Raw genomic sequence first — 24,370 nt, forward strand, 5'->3', positions numbered from 1 at the left:
TTTCAGGGAGACTGCTGGCAACAGTCTCCCTGCTTCGTGGGACTTACAGGAGAGAAGTATGACCAACTTCTAGTGAGTTTAATGGCTCTGCTTCTGGCTACAGGACACCATTAGCTCCTGAGGGTTTGATCGCTGGGTACGCCCATATGCTCGCTCCCACAGCCGGCCGTCACCCCCCTTACAGAGCCAGAAGTCAGAAGACAGGTGAGTAGCTAAAGAAAAGAAGACTTCAGTAAGGGCATTTATGAGGTACCGCACAGCGAACGGACGCTGCGCACCATGCTCCCACACACACACAGCATTACAGGGTGCAGGGCGTGGGGGGGGGGGGGGCGCCCTGGGCAGCAAATAAATCCACAATGTACCACTGGCAAGAGGGGACATTAGTGCCAAGGCACTGTCCTAACCCCCGCCAGTATAAATATTTATTGAAAATTGCGGGAGAAACGCGCCAATACGGGGGCGGAGCTTCTTCCTCACAGCTCAACACAGGCTGTAGAGACGCTGGCCTTCCTCACACTGCTGACAGGGGCAGGGTGCGGGTGGATAGGGCGCCCTGGGCAGCATAAAATTCTCATCTAAACCTGGAAAAAAGAGGACATTAGTGCAAGGGCACTGTCCTACCCCCGCCATTACGGGGGCGGGGCTTCTTCCTCACTAAGCCAGCACACTACTCAGCGCCATTTTCTCAAGTAAAAGCTGGTCCTCCCTTCACTACTGACATGTATCAGGGTGCAAAAACTGGGGGGGGGCGTTGTATATGGTGCTTGTATTATATTATAAAGCGCTGCAGGTCTGTTTTCAATGTTATAGTTCACAGGCTTTGTGTCTTTTTTGTGCTGGGGAGTGAACTGGCAAAATCCTCTCTGTGTCCCTCTGACAGGTCTGTCCCCTGTAAGCCCGTGTGTCTGTGGGTGTTGTGGTACACGTGTGTTGACATGTTTGAGGCTGAAGGCTCGTACAGAGCACACTGTATTAGGGACGCAGCCGTGTGATGTGGCCCTGTCGGCACCATCCATACCTGACTGGGTGAAAAAGGTTGGAACGTAAAAAGGTAGGAAGTGGAACGTAATGTTTTAAATTATCCCTCTTATTCCTTAGCAGACCCCTTGAGGTCACAGAAGCGTTATTTTGCCCAGTTGCTACAGGATACCGACATGGACACTGATTCCAGCGTCGACTATAATGATTCCAACATAGATCCAAATGTGGCAAAGAGTATTCAGTACATGATTTGGGCTAATAAGGACGTCTTACACGTCACTGGCGACCCTACTGTTCCTGACAAGAGGATATGCCTATATAAAGAAAGTTGAGGTATTTTTGTTCCCCCTCTCATGAACTGAACACTCTATTTGAGAAAGTCTGGGAAAGCCCTGACAGAAAGTTTCAGATTCCCAAAAGGATTCCGGTGGCTTATCCTTTTCCCTCAGAGGATAGGGAAAAGTGGGAGTCACCCCCCATTGTAGAAAAGGCCCTATCACGTTTGTCTAAAAAGGTGGCTCTCCTGTCACCTGGCACGGCGGCCCTTAAGGACCCTGCGGATCGTAAGCAAGAAAATACGTTAAAATCCATTTATGCGACCACAGGTACGCTACTCAGACCGGTCATTGCCTCTGCGTGAGTGAGTAGTGCTATCAAAAAGTGCGCAGATAACTTGTCATCTGATATAGATACCCTAGATAGGGATAGTATCCTCTTGACGCTGGGTTATATCAAGGACGCTGCAGCTTACCTGAAGGGAACTGCGAGAGATATTGGCCTTTTGTGATCAAAGGCCAATGCCATGGCAGTATCAGCTAGACGAGTATTGTGGATTCACCACAACAAGAGAAAACACACCACTATTAAATGCAGTCCTTTCGGCCCAATAAATACAGAAAAGGGCGAGGTTCTTCCTTCCTTGCTACTAGAGGAGGGGGAAAAGGTAAAATATCACCAGCCTTGTCGGGTCCCCAGGAGCAGAAGTCCTCCCCGGTTTCTGCCTAATCCACCGCATGACACTGGGACTCCTCTGCGGGAGTCCGTACCGGTGGGGGCACGTCTCTAACTCTTCAGTCAGTTCTGGTTTCGTTCGGGTCTGGACCCATGGGTTTTACAAATAGTATCCCAAGGGTACAACCTGGGGTTTCAAGACGTTTCCCCTCGCCGATTTTTAAAATCGGCCTTACCAGCTTCTTTTCCGGACAGGGAGGTAGAATGCGACGCAATACAAAAGTTGTGTCTAAATCAGGTCATTGTCATGGTTCCCCAGTCACAACATGAAGAAGGCTTTTATTCAAACCTGTTCATGGTCCCTCGGTCAGACCAATCCTAAACCTGAAATCCCTCAATTTCTACCCCCCCCCCCCAAAAAAAAACCCTCTTTCTGCGAGGTACACTGGGCTCCACAAGGATAGACATAGGGGTGTAGAGTAGGATCTTGATCAGAGGCACCAACAGGCTGAAAAGCTTTGACTGTTCCCAGAATACACAGCGCCACCTCCTATATAACCCCGCCTCCCTGCACAGGAGCTCAGTTTTTAGTTAACCAGCCCAATGCAGTAGCAGGAAAAGAGACGACAACGGTTAGTAGCCACATACACCACACTCTCACGACAGGAGAAGTGTCAGCGGCTAATGCCATACCAACCCAAAGAAGCTAAGTGCGTCAGGGTGGGCGCCTTGTGGAGCCCAGTGTACATCGCAGAAAGAGTTTTAACAAAGGTAAGTTCTTACCATGAAACTCATTTTCTGCTGCGGGGTACACTGGGCTCCACAAGGATAGACATAGGGGATGTCCTAAAGCAGTTCCTTATGGGAGCGGACGCACTGTAGCGGGCACAAGAACCCTGCGTCCAAAGGAAGCATCCTGAGAAGCGGCAGTATCAACGGCATAGAACCTTATGAACGTGTTCACAGAGGACCACGTAGCCACCTTGCACAACTGTTCAAGGGTCGCACCACAGCAGGCCGCCCAAGAAGGTCCAACAGACCGAGTAGAATGGGCCGTGATGTGAGCAGGAGCTGAGAGACCAGCCCTCACATAAGCATGTGCAATCACCATTCTAATCCATCTGGCCAAAGTTTGCTTGTGAGCAGGCCAGCCCCGTTTGTGAAATCCAAACAGCACAAAGAGAGAATCAGATTTTCTAATGGAAGCAGTTCTCTTCACATAGATACGGAGAGCCCGTACCACATCCAAAGACCGCTCTTTGGGAGACAGATCAGGAGAAACAAGTGCCGGAACCACAATCTCCTGGTTAAGGTGGAACGAAGAAACCACCTTAGGTAAATATCCGGGATGAGTCCTAAGAACCGCCTGGTCACGGTGAAATATCAGATATGGGGAACTACAGGACAAGGCACCCAAATCCGACACTCTTCTAGCTGAAGCAATAGCCAGCAGAAACACCACCTTAAGGGAAAGAAACTTAAGGTCAGCTGAACCAAGAGGTTCAAACGGAGACTCTTGCAACGCCTCCAAAACCACCGACAAGTCCCAAGGAGCCACAGGCGGGACATAGGGAGGTTGGATACGCAACACACCCTGAGTAAAGGTATGCACATCAGGTAAGGTCGCAATTTTTCTCTGAAACCACACCGACAAGGCAGATATTTGAACCTTGAGGGAGGCCAGACGCAGGCCTAAATCCAGGCCCTGCTGAAAAAAAGCCAACAACTTGGCTATACTACATTTGGACGCGTCATGGCCCTCATTCCGAGTTGTTCGCTCGGTAAATTTCATCGCATCGCAGCGATTTTCCGCTTAGTGCGCATGCGCAATGTCCGCACTGCGACTGCGCCAAGTAAATTTGCTATGAAGTTAGGATTTTTACTCACGGCTTTTTCTTCGCTCAGGCGATCGTAGTGTGATTGACAGGAAATGGGTGTTACTGGGCGGAAACACGGCGTTTTATGGGCGTGTGGATAAAAACGCTACCGTTTCCGGAAAAAACGCGGGAGTGGCTGGAGAAACGGAGGAGTGTCTGGGCGAACGCTGGGTGTGTTTGTGACGTCAAACCAGGAACGACAAGCACTGAACTGATCGCAGATGCCGAGTAAGTCTGGAGCTACTCAGAAACTGCTAAGTAGTTTGTAATCGCAATATTGCGAATACATCGTTCGCAATTTTAAGAAGCTAAGATTCACTCCCAGTAGGCGGCGGCTTAGCGTGTGTAACTCTGCTAAAATCGCCTTGCGAGCGAACAACTCGGAATGACCCCCCATAATCATTAGATGCGCACCAAACAAAGTAAGAATGCCAGACCCTATAGTAAATCCAAGCCGAAGCCGGTTTCCGGGCCCGCAATATAGGGGGTAATTCCAAGTTGATCGCAGCAGGATTTTTTTTAGCAGTTGGGCAAAACCATGTGCACTGCAGGGGAGGCAGATATAACATGTGCAGACAGAGTTAGATTTGGGTGGGTCATTTTATTTCTGTGCAGGGTAAATACTGGCTGCTTTATTTTTACACTGCAAATTAGATTGCAGATTGTACACACCCCACCCAAATCTAACTCTCTCTGCACATGTTATATCTGCCTCCCCTGCAGTGCACATGGGTGGTCATTCCGAGTTGTTCGCTCGCAAGCTGCTTTTAGCAGCATTGCACACGCTAAGCCGCCGCCTACTGGGAGTGAATCTTAGCTTATCAAAATTGCGAACGAAAGATTTGCAATATTGCGAAAAGACTTCTCTGTGCAGTTTCTGAGTTGCTCGGGACTTACTCTTCCAGTGCGATCAGTTCAGTGCTTGTCATTCCTGGTTTGACGTCACAAACACACCCAGCGTTCGCCCAGACACTCCTCCGTTTCTCCAGCCACTCCCGCGTTTTTCCCAGAAATGGTAGCGTTTCTTCACACACTCCCATAAAACGGCCAGTTTCCGCCCAGAAACACCCACTTCCTGTCAATCACACTCCGATCTCCAGAACGAAGAAAAAACCTTGTAATGTCGTGAGTAAAATACCAATATTCATAGCAAATTTACTTGGCGCAGTCGCAGTGCGAACATTACGCATGCGCAGTTAGCGGAAAATCGATGCGATGCGAAGAAAATTACCGAGCGAACAACTCGGAATGACCACCATGGTTTTGCCCAACTGCTAAAAAAAATCCTGCTGCGATCAACTTGGAATTACCCCCATAGTTTGAATGACCGCCTCAGAAAACCCTTTAGCCCTTAAGACGGAAGCTTCAAGAGCTACGCCGTCAAAGACAGCCGGGCCAGGTCCTGCTAGACACAAGGGCCCTGAACGAGGAGGTCTGGGCATTGTGGAAGTAGAATTGGACGCTCTGACGATAGGCCTTGCAGGTCTGAGAACCAGTGCCGTCTGGGCCACGCTGGAGCTATGAGAAGCAGATTTCCTCTTTCTTGCTTGAACTTCCGAATTACCCTGGGCAGGAGTGACACAGGAGGGAACACGTACGGCAGCCGAAACCTCCATGACACCGCCAGCGCATCCACGAATGCTGCTTGAGGATCCCTTGTCCTTGCTCCGAAGATTGGAACCTTGTGATTGTGTCGAGACGCCATCAGATCTACGTCTGGAAGGCCCCACTTTTCCACTAGGAGTTGAAACACTTCTGGATGGAGGCCCCACTTGCCGGCATGTACGTCCTGACGACTGAGAAAGTCCACTTCCCAATTCAGGACTCCCGGAATGAATATTGCCGATATGGCCGATAGATGACGTTCCGCCCAATGTAGAATCCGTGAGACTTCCTTCATTGCCAAACGGCTTCGAGTGCCGCCTTGATGATTTATGTAAGCCACTATGGTGGCGTTGTCCGACTGTACTTGAATAGGACGGTTCTGAATTAAATGCTGGGCCAGGTTCAACGCATTGAAGACCGCCCGCAATTCCAGAATGTTGATCGAGAGGAGGGATTCCTCCTTGGTCCACCAACCCTGAAGGGAGCGTTGCTCCAGAACCGCGCCCCAACCTCTTAGACTGGCATCTGTCGTCAACAGGACCCAGTTGGATATCCAGAAGGGACGGCCCCTGCACAATTGTCTGTCCTGGAGCCATCAGAGCAGCGACAGACGGACCTCCGGAGTCAATGAGATCCGGTGAGGCAGGCCGTCCCACTTGGCTAGAATCAGCTTCTTGAGGGGGCGAGAATGGAATTGAGCATACTCCACCATGTCGAATGCTGATACCATGAGGCCCAGCACCTGCATTGCCGAATGTATCGACACTTGCGGACGAGAAAGGAAGCAACGAATCCTGTCCTGAAGCTTCACGACTTTCTCCTGAGACAAGAACAACCTCTGGTTGTGAGTGTCCAATAGTGCTCCCAGGTGCACCATGCTCTGAGCAGGGACCAGGGAGGATTTCTTCCAGTTGATGAGCCACCCGTGGGCTTGTAGAAACCGGACAGTCATATCCAGATGACGTAGGAGAAGTTCTGGGGAATTTGCCAGGATTAACAAGTCGTCCAGATACGGCAGTATCCTGACCCCTTGACGGCGGAGTACCTCCGTCATCACCGCCATAACTTTGGTGAAGACTCTCTGAGCCGTAGTTAAACCAAAAGGTAACGCCCAAAACTGGTAATAGGTTGCCAATCGCAAACCTCAGGTATTGCTGATGTGACGCTGCTATAAGAATATGCAGGTAAGCATCCTGTATGTCCAGGGAGACCATGTAGTCCCCAGGTTCCAAGGCCAGAACTATAGAGTGAAGGGTTTCCATACAGAACTTGGAAACCTTCACAAACCTGTTCAATGCCTTGAGGTTGAGAATGGGCCAGGAGGACCCATTCGGTTTTGGGACTAGAAACAGCGGAGAATAGTACCCCCGGCCCCTCTGTGAAAGAGGCACCTGTACTACGACTCCTGTATCCAGGAGGGTCTGTACCACTGAATGTTGAGTGTTTGCCTTCGTCTGGTCCAACGGGACGTCTGTCCAGCAAAATCGATGAGGGGGTCGGTTTTTGAAGGCTATGGCGTAACCTCGAGTGACGACTTCCCATACCCAGGCATCTGAAGTGGTCTTCAACCATTCCTGGGTATACCCTAGAAGCCAGCCCCCCAGCCTGGGATTCCCCAGGGGGAGGCCCGCCCCGTCATGCGGCAGGCTTATCGGTCTTGGAAGCTGGCTGAGTCCAGGCTCTTTTGGGCTTTGGCTTACCAGGTTTGGAAGTGCGGGCCTGCTTGTTGTACGCCTGACCTTTTACTTTACCTGAAGGACGAAAGGGGCGAAAGGACGTACCTTTAGCCTTCGACACAGAAGGAGCGGTACTTGGCAGACAGGCAGTTTTGGCAGTAGCCAAGTCAGCCACTATCTTATTTAAGTCCTCCCCAAACAGAATATCTCCCTTGAAAAGGAGTACCTCCAGGGTTTTTCTAGAGTCCAGATCCACAGACCAGGATCTCAGCCACAATATCCGGCGAGCCAGGACCGATGTAGTAGAGGCCTTGGCTGCTAGGATACCGGCATCAGAAGCCGCCCCTTTAATATAGTGAGAAGCTGTGACAATATATGACAAGCATTGTCTAGCATGGTCAGAAGAGATTTCAGCTTCTTACTTTGGCCAAGGCCCATGCTTCAATAGCCCCTGCAGCCGTTGTTGCTGCAATAGTGGGCCTTTGTGCAGCACCCGTGAGGGTGTAAATCGCTTTCAGACAACCCTCCACACGTTTATCCGTAGGCTCTTTTAGAGACGTGACGGTAGTGACAGGTAGAGCTAAGGAAACCACCATACTAGCCACATGTGAGTCTACTGGAGGAGGTGTTTCCCAATTTTTAGACAGCTCCGGCGCGAGGGGATAGCGAGCCAGCATCTTCTTTTGAGGCACAAACTTCTTACCCGGGTTTTCCCAGGGTTTCTGACGTATATCCACTAGGTGGTCAGAGTGAGGTAAAACTTGTTTAACCACCTTCTGACGCTTGAACCTATCTGGTTTCTTAGGAGGGACGGATGGCTCGGGATCATCCGTAATCTGTAAAATCAACTTAATATATTCTCCAAAAGATCAGGAACATCCACATGTGAACTACCCTCCCCATCAACAGTATCTGTGTCAGAATCTATGGGGTCAATGTAAATGCCATCTTCATCAGACGAGGTGTCAGTGACAGCAGTGGATTGTGAGGAGATAAGAGCTCGCTTAGTGGACCCCTTGGGCTTGGGCGAGCGAGGGTCAGACTTTTTAGTAGTCAGAGACTGGTTCAACTTCTTCAATTGAGCAGATAAATTGTCCGCCCATGGCGGGTTAGGTGCAGGGACCACATACGGTTGCACCGGCATAGGGGGTCCCATAGGGGGGTGTTAGTTTATTAACTAGCGTATGCAGAAGCGTGGAATAAGCAGCCCACGGTGGGTCATTATGTACCTCCGTTGCCACAGTCCCACGGGGGGGGCAAGGAGCCCCCAGAACCAGAGCCCACAGCTGCTATATTCTCCTCATATGGATCTGTGGCTTCAGCAACACCTGCAGTGTGTTCAGTCCCAGAACCGTTACCTTCAGAAGCAGACATGATATAACTTGCAGTATCAGGTAACACAGTACAATTGGCAGCAGCACAATACCTCTTACCCAAACCCCTGTGCAGTGTAGTCAGCACAAGCAGAGATATAGGAGAGATATGGTGACTAAAATCACAGAGAAAAATACGTATTAAAGTATATCTTGTGAAAATCCTATTTAAATATAAAACCAAGCCCCCTCAGGTTATAGAATATAGGGATAGCAAGTTGAGTGAGAGACACGAAATGGAAACCACTCAGCAAGCTAATGCACACACATATAGTCACAGCTGTACAATGCAGAGGTTATTACTAACAATAATACTACACTGGACCAGCTTATATAGCTATGTAGTCAATAGATATAACACTGCACAGTAAGAACTGGATGTATATCACAGGGTAATTGTACTAGAAAACCCTGACTAAATGCACTCTTTCTTAACTAACACTGTCTAATAGGCAGGTAGAATACTTAAGTGTCATGTGAAGTCACAGCGCTGACAACCAGGCGGCTTTACATAGGAGGATTTGCCCAAGCAGTCCCAGGAACAGTGTAGCTGAGAGAAATGGCGCCCAGACACTGACAGGGAGTGAGGGAGAGACAGATATGCAGCTCCAGGGTGGGAACATTTGCGGGAAATGGCGCCCTGGGGCTGGGGGAGGGGCTCCAGGTCTAAGCCTTATCCCTCTGCTGGCAAAACCACCGGGTACCGTGGGCTACTATTAAAATGGTTTTAAGGGAAAACCTGACCTGCACCCATGCCCTGGTGATCTAGTGGGATCGCCTGTACTGCCACAGTGTCCACCGCCAGCGCACGCAGCCCGCCTCCCACTGACCGCGCTGGATCACGATAAAGTACGGGTCCCGCAAGCGGGACCCACTCACCACCTCCCAAAGCGTGGCCACGCGATCCTCTAGAGCCCCCGTCGTGTGTGCCTGACCATGGAAGAAAACCGGAGCCTCCTGCTATAGTTACCCGGCAACCAGGGCTCGGGAGTGTATAGCGCCGCTGGGGAGAGATGGAGCTGCAGCAGTGAATGTCAAAAGACATATACACACTGCTGCAGCCCTTGAAGTCTTCACTTTTCTTCTCAAAAAGCTCTTCTTAGGGCTGCCCAGAGCAGCCCCTCTGTTATGTGCCTGCCATCTGCGGCACCAACTACAAAACTGAGCTCCTGTGCAGGGAGGCGGGGTTATAGAGGAGGCGGCGCTGTGCATTCTGGGAACAGTCAAAGCTTTTCAGCCTGTTGGTGCCTCAGATCAAGATCCTACTCTACACCCCTATGTCTATCCTTGTGGAGCCCAGTGTACCCCGCAGCAGAAAAATCCATATTCAACGTTGCCGTTTGGTCGGTCTACGGCTCCGAGGATTTTCACCAAAGTGATGGCGGAAATGATGGTTCTCCTTCGCATACAAGTTGTCATGATTATCCCGTACTTGGACGATCTCCTGATAAAGGCAAAATCCAGGGACCAGTTGGCGCAAAACATTGCTCTCTCTCCCTGACAGTTCTTCAACAACATGGTTGGCTCCTAAACTTGTCAAAATCACAGTTGATTCCGACGATGCGGTTGTCGTTTTTGGGAATGATACTGGACACAGAACTACAGAGAGTTTTTCATCCAGTGGAAAAGGCTCTGGAACTTCAGAGTCTGGTCAAACAAATTCTGAAACCAGCAAAAGTGTCAATCCATCAATGCACTTGGTTTCTGGGGAAGATGGTTGCGGCCTACAAGGCCATTCAGTTTGGCAGATTCCATGCCAGAGTGTTTCAATGGGACCAGTTGGACAAGGGGTCCGGATCCCACCTGCACATGCACCGATGGTTAATCCTCTCTTCCAAGACCAGAATCTCACTCCTGTGGTGGCTGCACAGCTCTCACCTCCTAGAAGGGCGAAGGTTCGGGATCCAGGACTGGATCCTACTAACCACGGATGCAAGTCTCCGAGGCTGGGGAGCAGTCACACAGGGGGAAAACTTCCTAGAAAGATGGTCAAGCCAGGAAACTTGTCTCCACATAAACGTTCTGGAGTTAAGGGACATTTACAACGGCCTTCTACAAGCGGAACATCTTCTTCACAATCTGGCCGTACTGATCCAGTCGGACAATGTAACTGCAGTAGCGTACATAAGCCGCCAGGGCGGAACAAAAAAGCAGAGAGGAAATGGCAGAAGCCACAAAGGTTCTACACTGGGCGGAAAAGCATACAAGCGATCTGTCAGCGATCTTCATTCCAGGTGTGGACAACTGGGAAGCAGACTTCTTCACCAGACACGATCTCCATCCAGGAGAGTGGGGCCTCCATCAAGAGGTCTTCACAGAAGTGACAAGTCATTGGGGAATTCCTCAAATAGACATGATGACATCTCGTCTCAACAAGAAGCTTCAGAGATATTGTTCCAGGTCGTGGGACCCTCAAGCAATAGCAGTGGATGCACTGGTGACACCGTGGGTGTATCAGTCGGTGTATGTATTCCCTCCACTTCCTCTCATTCCAAAAGTTCTAAAGATCATAAGAAAAACAGAGGTTCAAGCGATCCTCATTGTCCCAGACTGGCCAAGGAGGGCTTGGTATCCAGATCTTCAGGAATTACTCATAGGAGATCCCTGTTACAGCAGGGGCTGTGCGTGTATCAAGACTTACCGCGACTACGTTTGACGGCATGGCGGTTGAACGCCAGATCCTAGCCCGAAGGGGTATTCCCAGTGCAGTCATTCCCACACTTCTTCAGGCCAGAAAAGGAGTAATGTCTAGACATTACCACCGTATTTGGAGGAAGTATGTGTCTTGGTGTGAATCCAAGAAGGCTCCTACGGAAGAATTTCAGCTAGGACGTTTTCTCAATTTTCTATAAGCAGGTGTGGATGCGGGCCTATAGTTGGGCTCAATTAAGGTACAGATTTCAGCCTTATTGGTTTTCTTTCAAAAACAATTGGCCTCCCTCCCAGAAGTTCAGACGTTATTGAAAGGGGTGCTGCACATCCAACCTCCATTTGTGCCCCAGTGGCACCATGGGATCTTAACGTGGTGTTGCAGTTCCTTCAATCACATTGGTTTGAACCTTTACAGAAGGTGGAGTTGAAATTCATCACTTGGAAAGTGGTCATTCTGTTGGCCTTGGCATACTGCTAGGCGGGTGTCTGGGTTAGCGGCCTTGTCTCACAAGAGCCTTATTTGATCTTCCTTGAAGATGGAGCAGATTTAAGGACACGTCATCAATTTCTGCCGAAGGTGATTTCATCTTTCCACATGAACCTATTGTGGGGGATCGGTATGAACTACCTCCAATCAAAATACCGACGTTCAAAATCCCGACACCAATTGACCGATGGTCAAAATCCCGACATGGTCAAAATCTCGACATGGACAGAATACCGACATTTAAAATACCGACATGGTCAAAATACCGACATGTAAAATGCCGACAGGTCAAAATACCGACATGATGCGAGTGAAGTACTCCGGGAACCCAAATCACGTAAGAGTCTCTAGAAGATGATCCCAAGGCACAAGATCAAAATCCTTTTCTCCTACGTCCTAGAGGATGCTGGGGACACTTCAAGAACCATGGGGTATAGACGGGATCCACAGGAGACATGGGCACTTTAAGACTTTAAAAGGGGTGTGAACTGGCTCCTCCCTCTATGTCCCTCCTCCAGACTCCAGTTTAGTTTAGAATCTGTGCCCAGTGAGACTGGATGCACACTGAGGAGCTCTCCTGAGCTTCTCTGAAAAAATACTTTTGTTAGGTTTATTATTTTCAGGGAGACCTGCTGGCAACAGGCTCCCTGCATCGTGGTACTTAGGGGAGAGAAGTCAGACCTACTTCTATGAGTTTCAAGGCTCTGCTTCTTAGGCTACAGGACACCATTAGCTCCTGAGGGTCTGAACGCTAGGTATGCCTAGATGCTCGTTCCCGGAGCCCGCCGTCATCCCCCTTACAGAGTCAGAAGTCAGAAGACGGGTGAGTAGAAGAAGATCAGAAGACTTCAGTGACGGCTTTGAGGTAACGCACAGCGGCCGCGCTGTGCGCCATGCTCCCACACACACAGCGGCACTACAGGGTGCAGGGCGCGCAGGGGGGGGGGGCGCCCTGGGTAGCATAAAATCCTCATTTTGAGACTGGCTATGTGGTGCTTAAGTGCCTAGGCACTAAATCCGGACCCCCGCCAGTATAAATAATTGAAAAAATAGCGAGGCTGAAGCGCGCCATTAAGGGGGCATGGCTTAGCCCTCACAGCTCTCATCAGAGCCATTTTCTCTTCACAGAGCTGCAGAGACGCTGGTCCTTCCTCAACACCGCTGTATCAAGTAACAGGGTGCAAAACAGGGGGGGGGGGGGCACAGTTAATTTGGTGCTGGATTAATGATATAAAAGCGCTAACAGGTCTGAGGCATTATGTAAAAAGTTTCAGAACCGGGATAGGCGCTGGGTTGTAAGCTGGCACACTCCCTCTGTGTTTCTCTGACAGGCTTTACTGTGGGTCTGTCCTCTATATGCCCAGTGTGTTTGTGGTGTCAGTACACGTGTGTCGGTATGTCTGAGGCTGAGTGCTCTTCCCAGGAGGAGACTGGATTAGGGAAAGAAACGACTGTAGGAGTGACCCTGTCGGCACAGCCGACGCCTGATTAGGTAAATGTTTTGAGTGCTTTGAATGCGAATGTGACTCTATTAAATAGGAGATTGGATAAGTCTGAGTCTCAGACCCAGGCATGGAAGAAATCCGTGGAGGATGTGTTGTCACAAGTTCAGACCCCCTCGGGGTCACAAAAGCGTTCTTTTACCCAGATAGCAGATACAGATACCGACACGGACTCTGACTCCAGTGTCGACTATCGTGATGCCAGATTAAATCCAAAACTGGCTAAAAGCATCCAGTACATGATTGTGGCGATAAAAGACGTGTTACATATCACGGAGGACCCTGCTGTTCCTGATACAAGGGTCTGTATGTTTAAAGGAAAGAAACCTGAGGTAACGTTCCCTCCCTCTCATGAACTGAACGCTCTTTTTGAAAAGGTTTGGGAAAATCCTGACAAGAAGTTTCAGATTCCCAAGAGAATTCCGGTGGCGTATCCATTCCCCTCTGGGGATAGGGAAAAGTGGGAGTCACCCCCCACTGTGGACAAAGCTCTATCACGACTGTCCAAAAAGGTGGCACATCCGTCTCCTGACACGGCAGCCCTAAAGGAACCTGCGGATCGTAAGCAGGAAAATACATTGAAATCCATTTATGCCACTACGGGTACGCTACTCAGACCTGCAGTTGCTTCGGCGTGGGTGAGTAGCGCTATTGAAAAGTGGGTAGATAACTTGCCATCTGAGTTAGATACCCTGGATAGGGATAGCATTCTTTTGACACTTGGTCATATCAGGGATGCTACAGCCTACCTTAAGGAAGCTGCGAGGGACATTGGCCTTTTGGGATCAAGGGCCAATGCTATGGCAGTCTCAGTTAGGAGAGCATTGTGGATTCATCAATGGAATGCTGATGCTGACTCTAAGAAGGCTATGGAGTCTCTGCCGTATAAAGGTGGTGTCTTCTTTGGTGACGGCCTCGCTGACCTGGTATCTACGGCTACCGCGGGTAAGTCATCCTTTTTACCTTATGTTCCTGCACAACAAAAGAAAACGCACCACTATCAGATGCAGTCCTTTCGGCCCAATAAATACAAAAGAGCACGAGGGTCTTCCTTCCTTGCCTCTAGAGGAAGAGGAAAGGGAAAAAGGTCACCGGCTGTGGCAGGTTCCCAAGAGCAGAAGTCCTCTCCGGCTTCTACCAAATCCACCACATGACGCTGGGATTCCTCTGCGGGAGTCCGCACCAGTGGGGGCACATCTCCGACTCTTCAGTCATTTCTGGGTTTGTTCGGCACTTGACCCATGGGTATTAGAAATAGTGTCCCAAAGGTACAAGCTGGAATTTCAAGACGTACCCCCTCGACGATTTTTCAAATCAGCCTTACCAGTTTCTCTTCAGGACAGGGAGGTGGTATGCGGTGCTATACAAAAGCTATGTCAAAATCAAGTCATTGTCACGGTACCCCCCGTCACAACAGGGAGAAGGCTTTTATACGAGCCTGTTCATGGTCCCGAAGCCGGACGGCTCGGTCAGACCAATTCTGAACTTAAAATCCCTCAATTTCTATCTAAGAAAATTCAAATTCAAGATGGAGTCTCTCCGAGCAGTGATCTCCAGTCTGGAGGAAGGGGATTTTATGGTGTTGGTCGACATAAAGGATGCCAACTTACACGTTCCCATATATCCTCCACATCAGGCTTACCTGAAGTTTGCCGTTCAGGATTGTCATTACCAATTTCAGACATTGCCGTTTGGTCTGTCCACGGCTCCGAGGGGTTTCACCTAAGTTATGGCGGAAATTATGGTTCTCCTACGCAAGCAAGGAGTCATAATTATCCCGTACTTGGACGATCTCCTGATAAAAGCGAGGTCCAAGGAACAATTACTGCAGAGCATGACGCTCTCCCTGACAATTCTGCAACAACATGGTTGGCTCCTAAACTTGCCAAAATCACAGTTGGTTCCGAAGACAAGGCTGTCGTTTTTGGGTATGATTCTGGACACGGAATTACAGAGAGTTTTTCTTCCAGTGGAAAAGGCTATGGAAATTCAGAACCTGGTCAAACAGATTCTGAATCCAGCAAGAGTGTCGATTCATCAATGCACTCGGCTGCTAGGGAAGATGGTGGCGGCCTACGAGGCCATTCAGTTTGGCAGATTCCATGCCAGAGTGTTTCAGTGGGACCTGTTGGACAAATGGCCCGGATCCCATCTGCACATGCACCAACAGATAATCCTGTCTTCCAAGACCAGAATCTCACTCCTGTGGTGGCTGCACAGCTCTCACCTCCTAGAGGGACGCAGATTCGGGATCCAGGACTGGATCCTGGTGACCACGGATGCGAGTCTCCGAGGCTGGGGTGCAGTCACACAGGGGGAAAATTTCCAGGGAAAATGGTCAAGCCAGGAAGCTTGTCTACACATAAACATTCTGGAATTAAGGGCCATTTACAATGGCCTTCTACAAGCGGAACATCTTCTTCGCGATCTGCCCGTCCTGATTCAGTCGGACAACATAACAGCAGTGGCGTACGTAAACCACCAGGGCGGAACGAAGAGCAGAGCGGCAATGGCAGAAGCCACAAAAGTTCTCCGCTGGGCGGAAAGGCATGTAAGCGCTCTGTCAGCAGTCTTCATTCCAGGTGTGGACAACTGGGAAGCAGACTTCCTCAGCAGACACGATATCTATCCAGGAGAGTGGGGTCTTTATCAAGAGGTCTTTGCAGAAGTGACAAGTCATTGGGGAATTCCTCAAATAGACATGATGGCGTCTCGCCTCAACAAGAAACTTCTGAGATATTGTTCCAGGTCGAGGGACCCTCAAGCAATAGCTGTGGACGCCCTAGTGACACTGTGGGTGTTTCAGTCGGTATATGTGTTCCCTCCGATTCCACTCATTCCAAAAGTGATAAAGATCATAAGAAGAACAAGGGTTCATGCAATCCCTATTGTTCCAGACTGGCCAAGCTTGGTGTGAATCCAAGGAGGCTCCTACGGAAGAATTTCAGCTGGGCCGTTTTCCCCATTTTCTGCAAGCAGGGGTGGATGCGGGGCTAAAATTAGGCTCAATTAAAGTACAAATTTCGGCCTTATCAATTTTATTTCAAAAAGAATTGGCTTCCCTTCCGGAAGTTCAGACTTTCGTGAAAGGCGTGCTGCACATCCAACCTCCCTTTGTGCCCCCGGTGGCACCATGGGATCTTAACGTGGTGTTGCAGTTCCTGCAATCTCATTGGTTTGAACCTTTACGTAAGGTAGAGTTGAAATTCGTCACTTGGAAAGTGATCATGCTGTTGGCCTTGGCCTCTGCAAGGCGGGTGTCTGAATTGGTGGCTTTGTCTCACAAGAGCCCCTATTTGATCTTCTATGAAGATAGAGCGGAGTTGAGAACTCGTCAGCAATTTCTGCCAAAAGTGGTGTCATCGTTTCACATGAACCAACCTAATGTGGTGCCAGTGGCTACTGACGCCTTAGAAGAATCGAAGTCTCTAGATGTGGTCAGAGCTTTGAAAATTTATGTAGCCAGAACGGCTCAGATTAGGAAAACGGAGGCTCTGTTTGGCCTGTATGATCCCAACAAGATTGGGAATCCTGCTTCCAAGCAGACTATTGCACGCTGGATCTGTAATACGATTCGGCAGGCTCATTCTACGGCTGGATTGCCGTTACCGAAATCGGTGAAGGCCCATTCTACCAGAAAGGTGGGGTATCGGCATTACAGCTTTGCCGAGCAGCTACTTGGTCGGGTTCAAACACTTTTGCAAAGTTTTACAAGTTCGATACCCTGGCTAAGGAAGACCTCTTGTTTGGTCAATAGGTGCTGCAGAGTCATCCGCACTCTCCCGCCCGTTCTTGAGTTTTGGTATAAACCCCATGGTTCTTGAAGTGTCCCCAGCATCCTCTAGGACGTAGGAGAAAACAGGATTTTGATACCTACCTTTTCTCTTAGTCCGTAGGGGATGCTAGGCGCCTGTCCCAGTGCGTACTGTATCTGCAGTTATTGGTTATGGTTACACACGTGTTGTGTTGCGTTTATAGGCAGCCTGTTGGTGTCATTATTCATGCCGTTGCATGCGTTGGGTTGAATGCCATGTTGTACGGCATGCTTGAGGTGTGAGCTGGTATGTATCTCACCTTAGTTTAAATCAAAATAAATCCTTTTTCCTCGAAAGGTCAGTCTCCCTGAGCACAGTTCCTATAACTGGAGTCTGGAGGAGGGGCATAGAGGGAGGAGCCAGTCCACACCCCTTTTAAAGTCTTAAAGTGCCCTTGTCTCCTGCGGATCCCATCTATACCCCATGGTTCTTGAAGTGTCCCCAGCATCCACTACGGACTAAGAGAAAAGGATTTACCGGTAGGTATTAAAATCCTATTTTCGGCATCTAACAGAACGGCGTCATCTGGGTTGCCGAATGTCTCCAGCCAATGTTGGAACAAAAATACCTTGCGTAGATTAACCACTGAGTGCCTATCCCATATAAACCCTGTTTGAGCGGAATGGACTACTGAGGGGAGAATTAGTTTAAGCCTCTCTGCCATGATTTTAGTCAGAATGTTATAGTCTGTATTTAACAGGGATATAGGGCGGTAAGATCCTGGAAGTTCCGGGTCTCTTCCCGGTTTAGGTAGAACTTTTAAAATGGCTATGTTGAAATGGAGTGGGAGGGCATGGGTGGAAATAATAGTGTTATAAACCTGTAAGAGAGGATCCTGAATTTTAGGGCGTAAGAGTCTATAGTATTCCCCCGGGAGACTGTCTGGCCCAGGTGCCTTGCAAGGCGTAAGTGATTTAACAACCGAAGACAATTCTTCCAAAGTAATCGGAGCCGTCAGTGCTGTTGCCTGGGACGAGGAGATCTGCGGAAGAGCTAAGTTAAACCCAAAATCACGTTTTTTTTTAATCATAATCAATCTGGCCATCAGAGTACAGAGAACTATAAAAATCTCAGAAGGAGTTGATAATGTGCTTACCCGAAGTCAGTCGGGTACCATCATTTCCTGAGAGAGGTCACGTAAACGGGGATTTGGGTGCCCCTAAGTAAGTTGGAGTGTAGTTTACCCATTTTGTTGCCACGTACATGAAATCTATAATTACGATAGTATGCATCACGGTCATTGATAAGGGCAAAGAGATTATCAAAGTCCTGTTTCCTGAGAAGGTAGTCCTGTATACAGCTAGGAGTAGGGGAACATTTATATGCCTGGTAGGCACGTGTAAGGCTTTCTTGTAAAGTCACAAAAGAATTAGCTATAGACTTAGGGTCTAATTCAGACCTGATCGCTAGGGTGCGTTTTTTGCATCCTTGCGATCAGGTAGTCACCGCCTACAGGGGAGGGGGGAATCGCTGTGCAGTTGGGCGATCGCATGTGCAGAGAGATGCACAAACAAAAGTTTGTGCAGTCTCTGCACAGCCCAGGACTAACTCAGCCGCTGCGATGATCGGGGCCGTATCTGACGTCAGAAACCCTCTTTCCAAACGCCTGGATCCTCCTACGTTTTTCCGGACACTCCTCTAAAGCGGTCAGTTGCCACCCACAAATGGCCTCTTCCTGTCGGTCCCCTAGCGATTGCCCGTGTGATCGCTTTGTTCGAACCATCCCGTCACTGCCCCGCGCTCCCCGCTGCTGCGGACCGATGCTAGCATGCGTCTAAAAAATAGTTTGGAATAGGCATTAGGAGCATAGACATTGCATATCACATACTGTATGGAATATATGGATACCACCACTAATACAAATCGACCTTCCGGGTCAGCATACGAAGAATGAAGAACATGAGGTATATTTCTATTCAGGAGAATCACCACACCCCTCGCTTTAGAATTATACAAAGCCGAGGCCAAAACAATCTTATTATACATTGCAAGTTTAGCCATTTCGGGTGGAGTGAGGTGTGCTCCTGAAGTAACACAACATTAATCTTCAATTTCTTGATATAAGTGAGAAATCTTTTACGCTTAACCGGGGAATTAATCCCCCCACGTTCCATGAACATATTTTAAGAGACATCATCCTAAAATATAAAAAAAACTGAGACCTGGGCGATTGATCCAGCACGTGTGAAAGGAAATTGAAGTAGAAACACATAGTCCTCACTCTGGTGAACAAAATGGACATAAACATCCTCACATAAGAATAAAAAAAGAAAAGAGAAAAAACGGGAGACATGAGAAAACAGTAAAAAAAGTAAACAAAGCAAGCATCCGTATGCAGGGCAATACCGGACTAGCTGAGCAAGCACAAACAATATGCTAACCAGTTAATGCATCTTCCAGTGGGGGAGACCCAAAGCCAGGATTGGGCCAACCAAAAATCCCAAAAACAATCAATAAGGCGCATACGGAGCCCCGACTATCCCTTGCAGGCAATAAACCCCGTAAGGCTCCACAATATCTCAGATGAAAAACTCAGTGCACATTAAATTGGATAGTAACACTATGGCATGAGAAATGTATAGAAAATAAAAGTAATTGTCATATAAAATATGAAGCATTATGCACAATGATATACATTACGTGGCAGAGCAGTCAAGGCAGCAATGGACAATTGAGATAATATCAAAAATAAAAATTGGGATGGCAAAAGTCAGTAGCGGGAGTGCCAGTGCAGATGATATCACTTAAATGTCATCATCCTCTGCGTCCTGACGATCAAAACGGGTGTCACCTCTGCATTCCCGGATAAAATCTTCAGCGTCTTCCGCCATAGAAAAGGCAATGGAGGAGGAGGAGTTAAATATACGAAGTCTGGCTGGATATAAAAGAGCAAACTTATGTCCCTCTTTAATAAGCCAAGAGCAAATTGGTGAGAAGGCTTTCCAGACCTTGGTGACTTCCACCGAATAATCCTGAAAGACAGCAATTTGGTTTTAGATTCTTTCCAGCATAAGTCTCTATTACAGCGCGAAGCCGACCAGATGGCGTCCTAGTGGGCATAGTTCAGACATCGAAAAATGACCACAAGTGAGCGTGAGGAGTTGCTGTCTCTAACCGGGCCCACCCGATGCACACGCTCAATCACAAGATCCATGCAAACAGACTGTATATCCAAAAGTGTAGGCAGGGTAACCTTCAGAAAATGGTACAACGATGGTCCTTTAACTCAGGAATGCCCAGTATTCGCAGGATCGTCTAATTTATTCCATATCTGGTAGCTGGCTTTTTGATAACTTTTAGTCAGGGATTTTAAAGAATGGATATCTTGAAAATTCACCCCCACTCTATTTTCCATTACCACCAAGGTAGTTTCCAACTGTTTGACTTGTACGTGCTGTATTGCCAGTGCAAACTGGGCTGCCTGTGCTTGTAATAAGGGCTGCATAGTGTCTTTAATAGCCTGCACCTTTATGGAATATGTGATAGGAGCCTCTTCAGAGGCAGGAGGAGGCTGAATAAGCTGTGCAGGGGAGCTGGAGGGGGACTTAGTGGGAGAGTGGCAGCCAGGAACCACTGCACATAGAGAGGGAGACAGTTAGACTCCTGGAGCAGGCTTCTCCGCTGCAACAGCAGTGTGCAGAGCCTGCAATGATTCAGCAGCGGTAGCCATCTTGGAATCCAAGCGCTTGTCAGCCTGGGATTTATTCTTGTTTGCGGGCATGCACGGGCCAAAATAGCGCTCCATACAGCACTGGCTGGGTTGCAGGGTACTTCAGGGGGACACTGCAGGGTGTCTGGATGCTGCAAGCGGTGATTGGAAGTGGGTATAGCGACGGTGACAGCGGAGCTCACCTCCTCCTCACATCAGCGCCGAAAGTCACTTGCAGTTTATTGCAAAGTGATTGACAGAAAGGAACCGTTTGGAGGAGCTAATGGGGATTGGCAGTAAAAGCATAGATATGTTTTGGGGCATGTTTCTGCCTTCGGCTGCGATCATGCACACAGAAAACATGGCACCAGTGTCACTGCCCCCCGCGCAGCCAATCTGCGTGACCATCAGGGACATGCAGTCAGGGGAGGCAGTGCCCTGTCATCAATGATTAAAATAATACAAAGAAGATACTTATGACACAGACTCTGTATTTTCTTTAGCCTTTATATTATTTTAATCATCATTTTTACCCTATAAAAAACAGTTTTAGAAGGGTTTCGGAGGCACTTCTTCTTCGGGGGATGTTCCAGCAGGCTCAGCATGACCACGCCTCCTCCCAGTAATGCATCACAGTGAAGAAGAGCCGGCTGGATAGCACACAGCATAGCACGCTGCGGCTGTGCAGCAGCAGACTGTTTAATGGTCAAGTCACCGCGGGTATCGGAGGTAAGCGCTCTCCCCCGCACTGTTGATGGGGAGTGCCAATATGTATGTTTTTCTGCTCCCCCACCAACCTCAAAACATTCTGGCACCCCTAGAGGGGGGTGCCGCCGGACCGCTCCTCTCCTTTTCTCTCACTCTTCCTCCAACCTCGGATTCCTGTTCAGGGCTTCAGGCTGCTCTTTGCCACTGGGGAATCAATGTCACAAAGTAGGAGCCACGCTGCAGTTCTAGGACCAGGACCAGGTTAGTAAATAGCACTATAAACGTCATTCACAGCCTATCCCCATTACCCTTTACTCCATTCTGTCACACTCTCACCCACTGCTATTGCTGTTACCCTTTCCCTGGCATCACTCCCTGTCACCCGCTGCTGTCACCCTCTCCCTGGAGTCACTCCCTGTCACCCGCTGCTGTCACCCTCTCCCTGGAGTCACTCCCTGTCACCCGCTGCTGTAACCCTCTCCCTGGCGTCACCCGCTGTTGTCAACCTCTCCCTGGCGTCACTCCCTGTCACCCGCTGCTGTCACCCTCTCCCTGGCGTCACTCCCTGTCACCCGCTGCTGTCACCCTCTCCCTGGCGTCACTCCGTCACCCGCTGCTGTCACCCTCTCCCTGGCGTCACTCCCTGTCTCCCGCTGCTGTCACCCACTCCCTGGCATCACTCCCTGTCACCCACTGCTGTCACCCTCTCCCTGGTGTCACTCCCTGTCACCCGTTGCTGTCACCCTCTCCTTGGCGTCACTCCCTGTCACTCGCTGTTGTCACCTTCTCCCTGGCGTCACTCCCTGTCAGCCGCTGCTGTCACACTTTCCCTGGCATCACTCCCTGTCACCCTCTCCCTGGCGTCACTCCCTGTCACCCGCTGCTGTCACCCTCTCCCTGGCGTCACTCCCGGTCACCCGCTGCTGTCACCCTCTACCTGGCGTCACTCCCTGTCACCCGCTGCTGTCACCCTCTCCCTGGCGTCACATGTCACCTGCTGCTGTCACCCTCTCCCTGGCGTCACTCCCTGTCACCCGCTGCTGTCACCCTCTCCCTGGCGTCACTCCGTCACCCGCTGCTGTCACCCTCTCCCTGGCGTCACTCCCTGTCTCCCGCTGCTGTCACCCACTCCCTGGCATCACTCCCTGTCACCCACTGCTGTCACCCTCTCCCTGGCGTCACTCCCTGCCACCCGTTGCTGTCACCCTCTCCTTGGCGTCACTCCCTGTCACTCGCTGTTGTCACCTTCTCCCTGGCGTCACTCCCTGTCAGCCGCTGCTGTCACACTTTCCCTGGCATCACTCCCTGTCACCCTCTCCCTGGCGTCACTCCCTGTCACCCGCTGCTGTCACCCTCTCCCTGGCGTCACTCCCGGTCACCCGCTGCTGTCACCCTCTCCCTGGCGTCACTCCCTGTCACCCGCTGCTGTCACCCTCTCCCTGGAGTCACTCCCTGTCACCCGCTGCTGTCACCCTCTCCCTGGCGTCACTCCCTGTCACCCGCTGCTGTCACCCTCTCCCTGGAGTCACTCCCTGTCACCCGCTGCTGTCACCCTCTCCCTGGCATCACTCCCTGTCACCCACTGCGCTGTCACCCTCTCCCTAGCGTCACTCCCTGTCACCCGTTGCTGTCACCCTCTCCCTGGCGTCACTCCCTGTCACCCTCTCCCTGGCGTCACTCCCTGTCACCCGCTGCTGTCACCCTCTCCCTGGCGTCACCCTGTGACCTGCTGCTGTCACCCTCTCCATGGAGTCACTCCCTGTCACCCGCTGCTGTCACCCTCTCCCTGGTGTCACTCACTGCTGTCACCCTCTCGCTGGAGTCACTCCCTGTCACCCGCTGCTGTCACCCTCTCCCTGGTGTCACTCCCTGTCACCCGTTGCTGTCACCCTCTCCCTGGCGTCACTCCCTGTCACCCTCTCCCTGGCGTCACTCCCTGTCACCCGCTGCTGTCACCCTCTCCCTGGCGTCACTCCCTGTCACCCGCTGCTGTCACCCTCTCCCTGGAGTCACTCCCTGTCATCCGCTGCTGTCACCCTCTCCCTGGCGTCACTCCCTGTCACCCGCTGCTGTCACACTTTCCCTGGCGTCACTCCCTGTCACCCTCTCCCTGGCGTCACTCCCTGTCACCCGCTGCTGTCACACTTTCCCTGGCGTCACTCCCTGTCACCCTCTCCCTGGCGTCACTCCCTGTCACCCGCTGCTGTCACCCTCTCCCTGGAGTCACTCCCTGTCACCCGCTGCTGTCACGCTCTCCCTGGAGTCACTGCCTGTCACCCGCTGCTGTCACCCTCTCCCTGGCGTCACTCCCTGTCAACCGCTGCTGTCACCCTCTCCCTGGCATCACTCCCTGTCACCCGCTGTTGTCACCCTCTCCTTGGCGTCAGTCCCTGTCACCCTCTCCCTGGCATCACTCCCTGTCACCCGCTGCTGTCACCCTCTCCCTGGCGTCACTCCCTGTCACCCGCTGCTGTCACCCTCTCCCTGAAGTCACTCCCTGTCACCCGCTGCTGTCACCCTCTCCCTGGTGTCACTCCCTGTCACTCACTGCTGTCACCCTCTCCCTAGCGTCACTCCCTGTCACCCTCTCCCTGGCGTCACTCCCTGTCACCCGCTGCTGTCACACTTTCCCTGGCGTCACTCCCTGTCACCCTCTCCCTGGCGTCACTCCCTGTCACCCGCTGCTGTCACCCTCTCCCTGGCGTCACTCCCTATCACCCGCTGCTGTCACCCTCTGCCTGGAGTCACTCCCTGTCACCCGCTGCTGTCACGCTCTCCCTGGAGTCACTCCCTGTCACCCGCTGCTGTCACCCTCTCCCTGGCGTCACTCCCTGTCAACCGCTGCTGTCACCCTCTCCCTGGCATCACTCCCTGTCACCCGCTGTTGTCACCCTCTCCCTGGCGTCAGTCCCTGTCACCCTCTCCCTGGCATCACTCCCTGTCACCCGCTGCTGTCACCCTCTCCCTGGCGTCACTCCCTGTCACCCGCTGCTGTCACCCTCTCCATGGAGTCACTCCCTGTCACCCGCTGCTGTCACCCTCTCCCTGGTGTCACTCCCTGTCACTCACTGCTGTCACCCTCTCCCTGTCG

Source organism: Pseudophryne corroboree, chromosome 11 (assembly GCF_028390025.1).
Source record: "Pseudophryne corroboree isolate aPseCor3 chromosome 11, aPseCor3.hap2, whole genome shotgun sequence".
Classification (NCBI taxonomy): Eukaryota; Metazoa; Chordata; class Amphibia; order Anura; family Myobatrachidae; genus Pseudophryne; species Pseudophryne corroboree.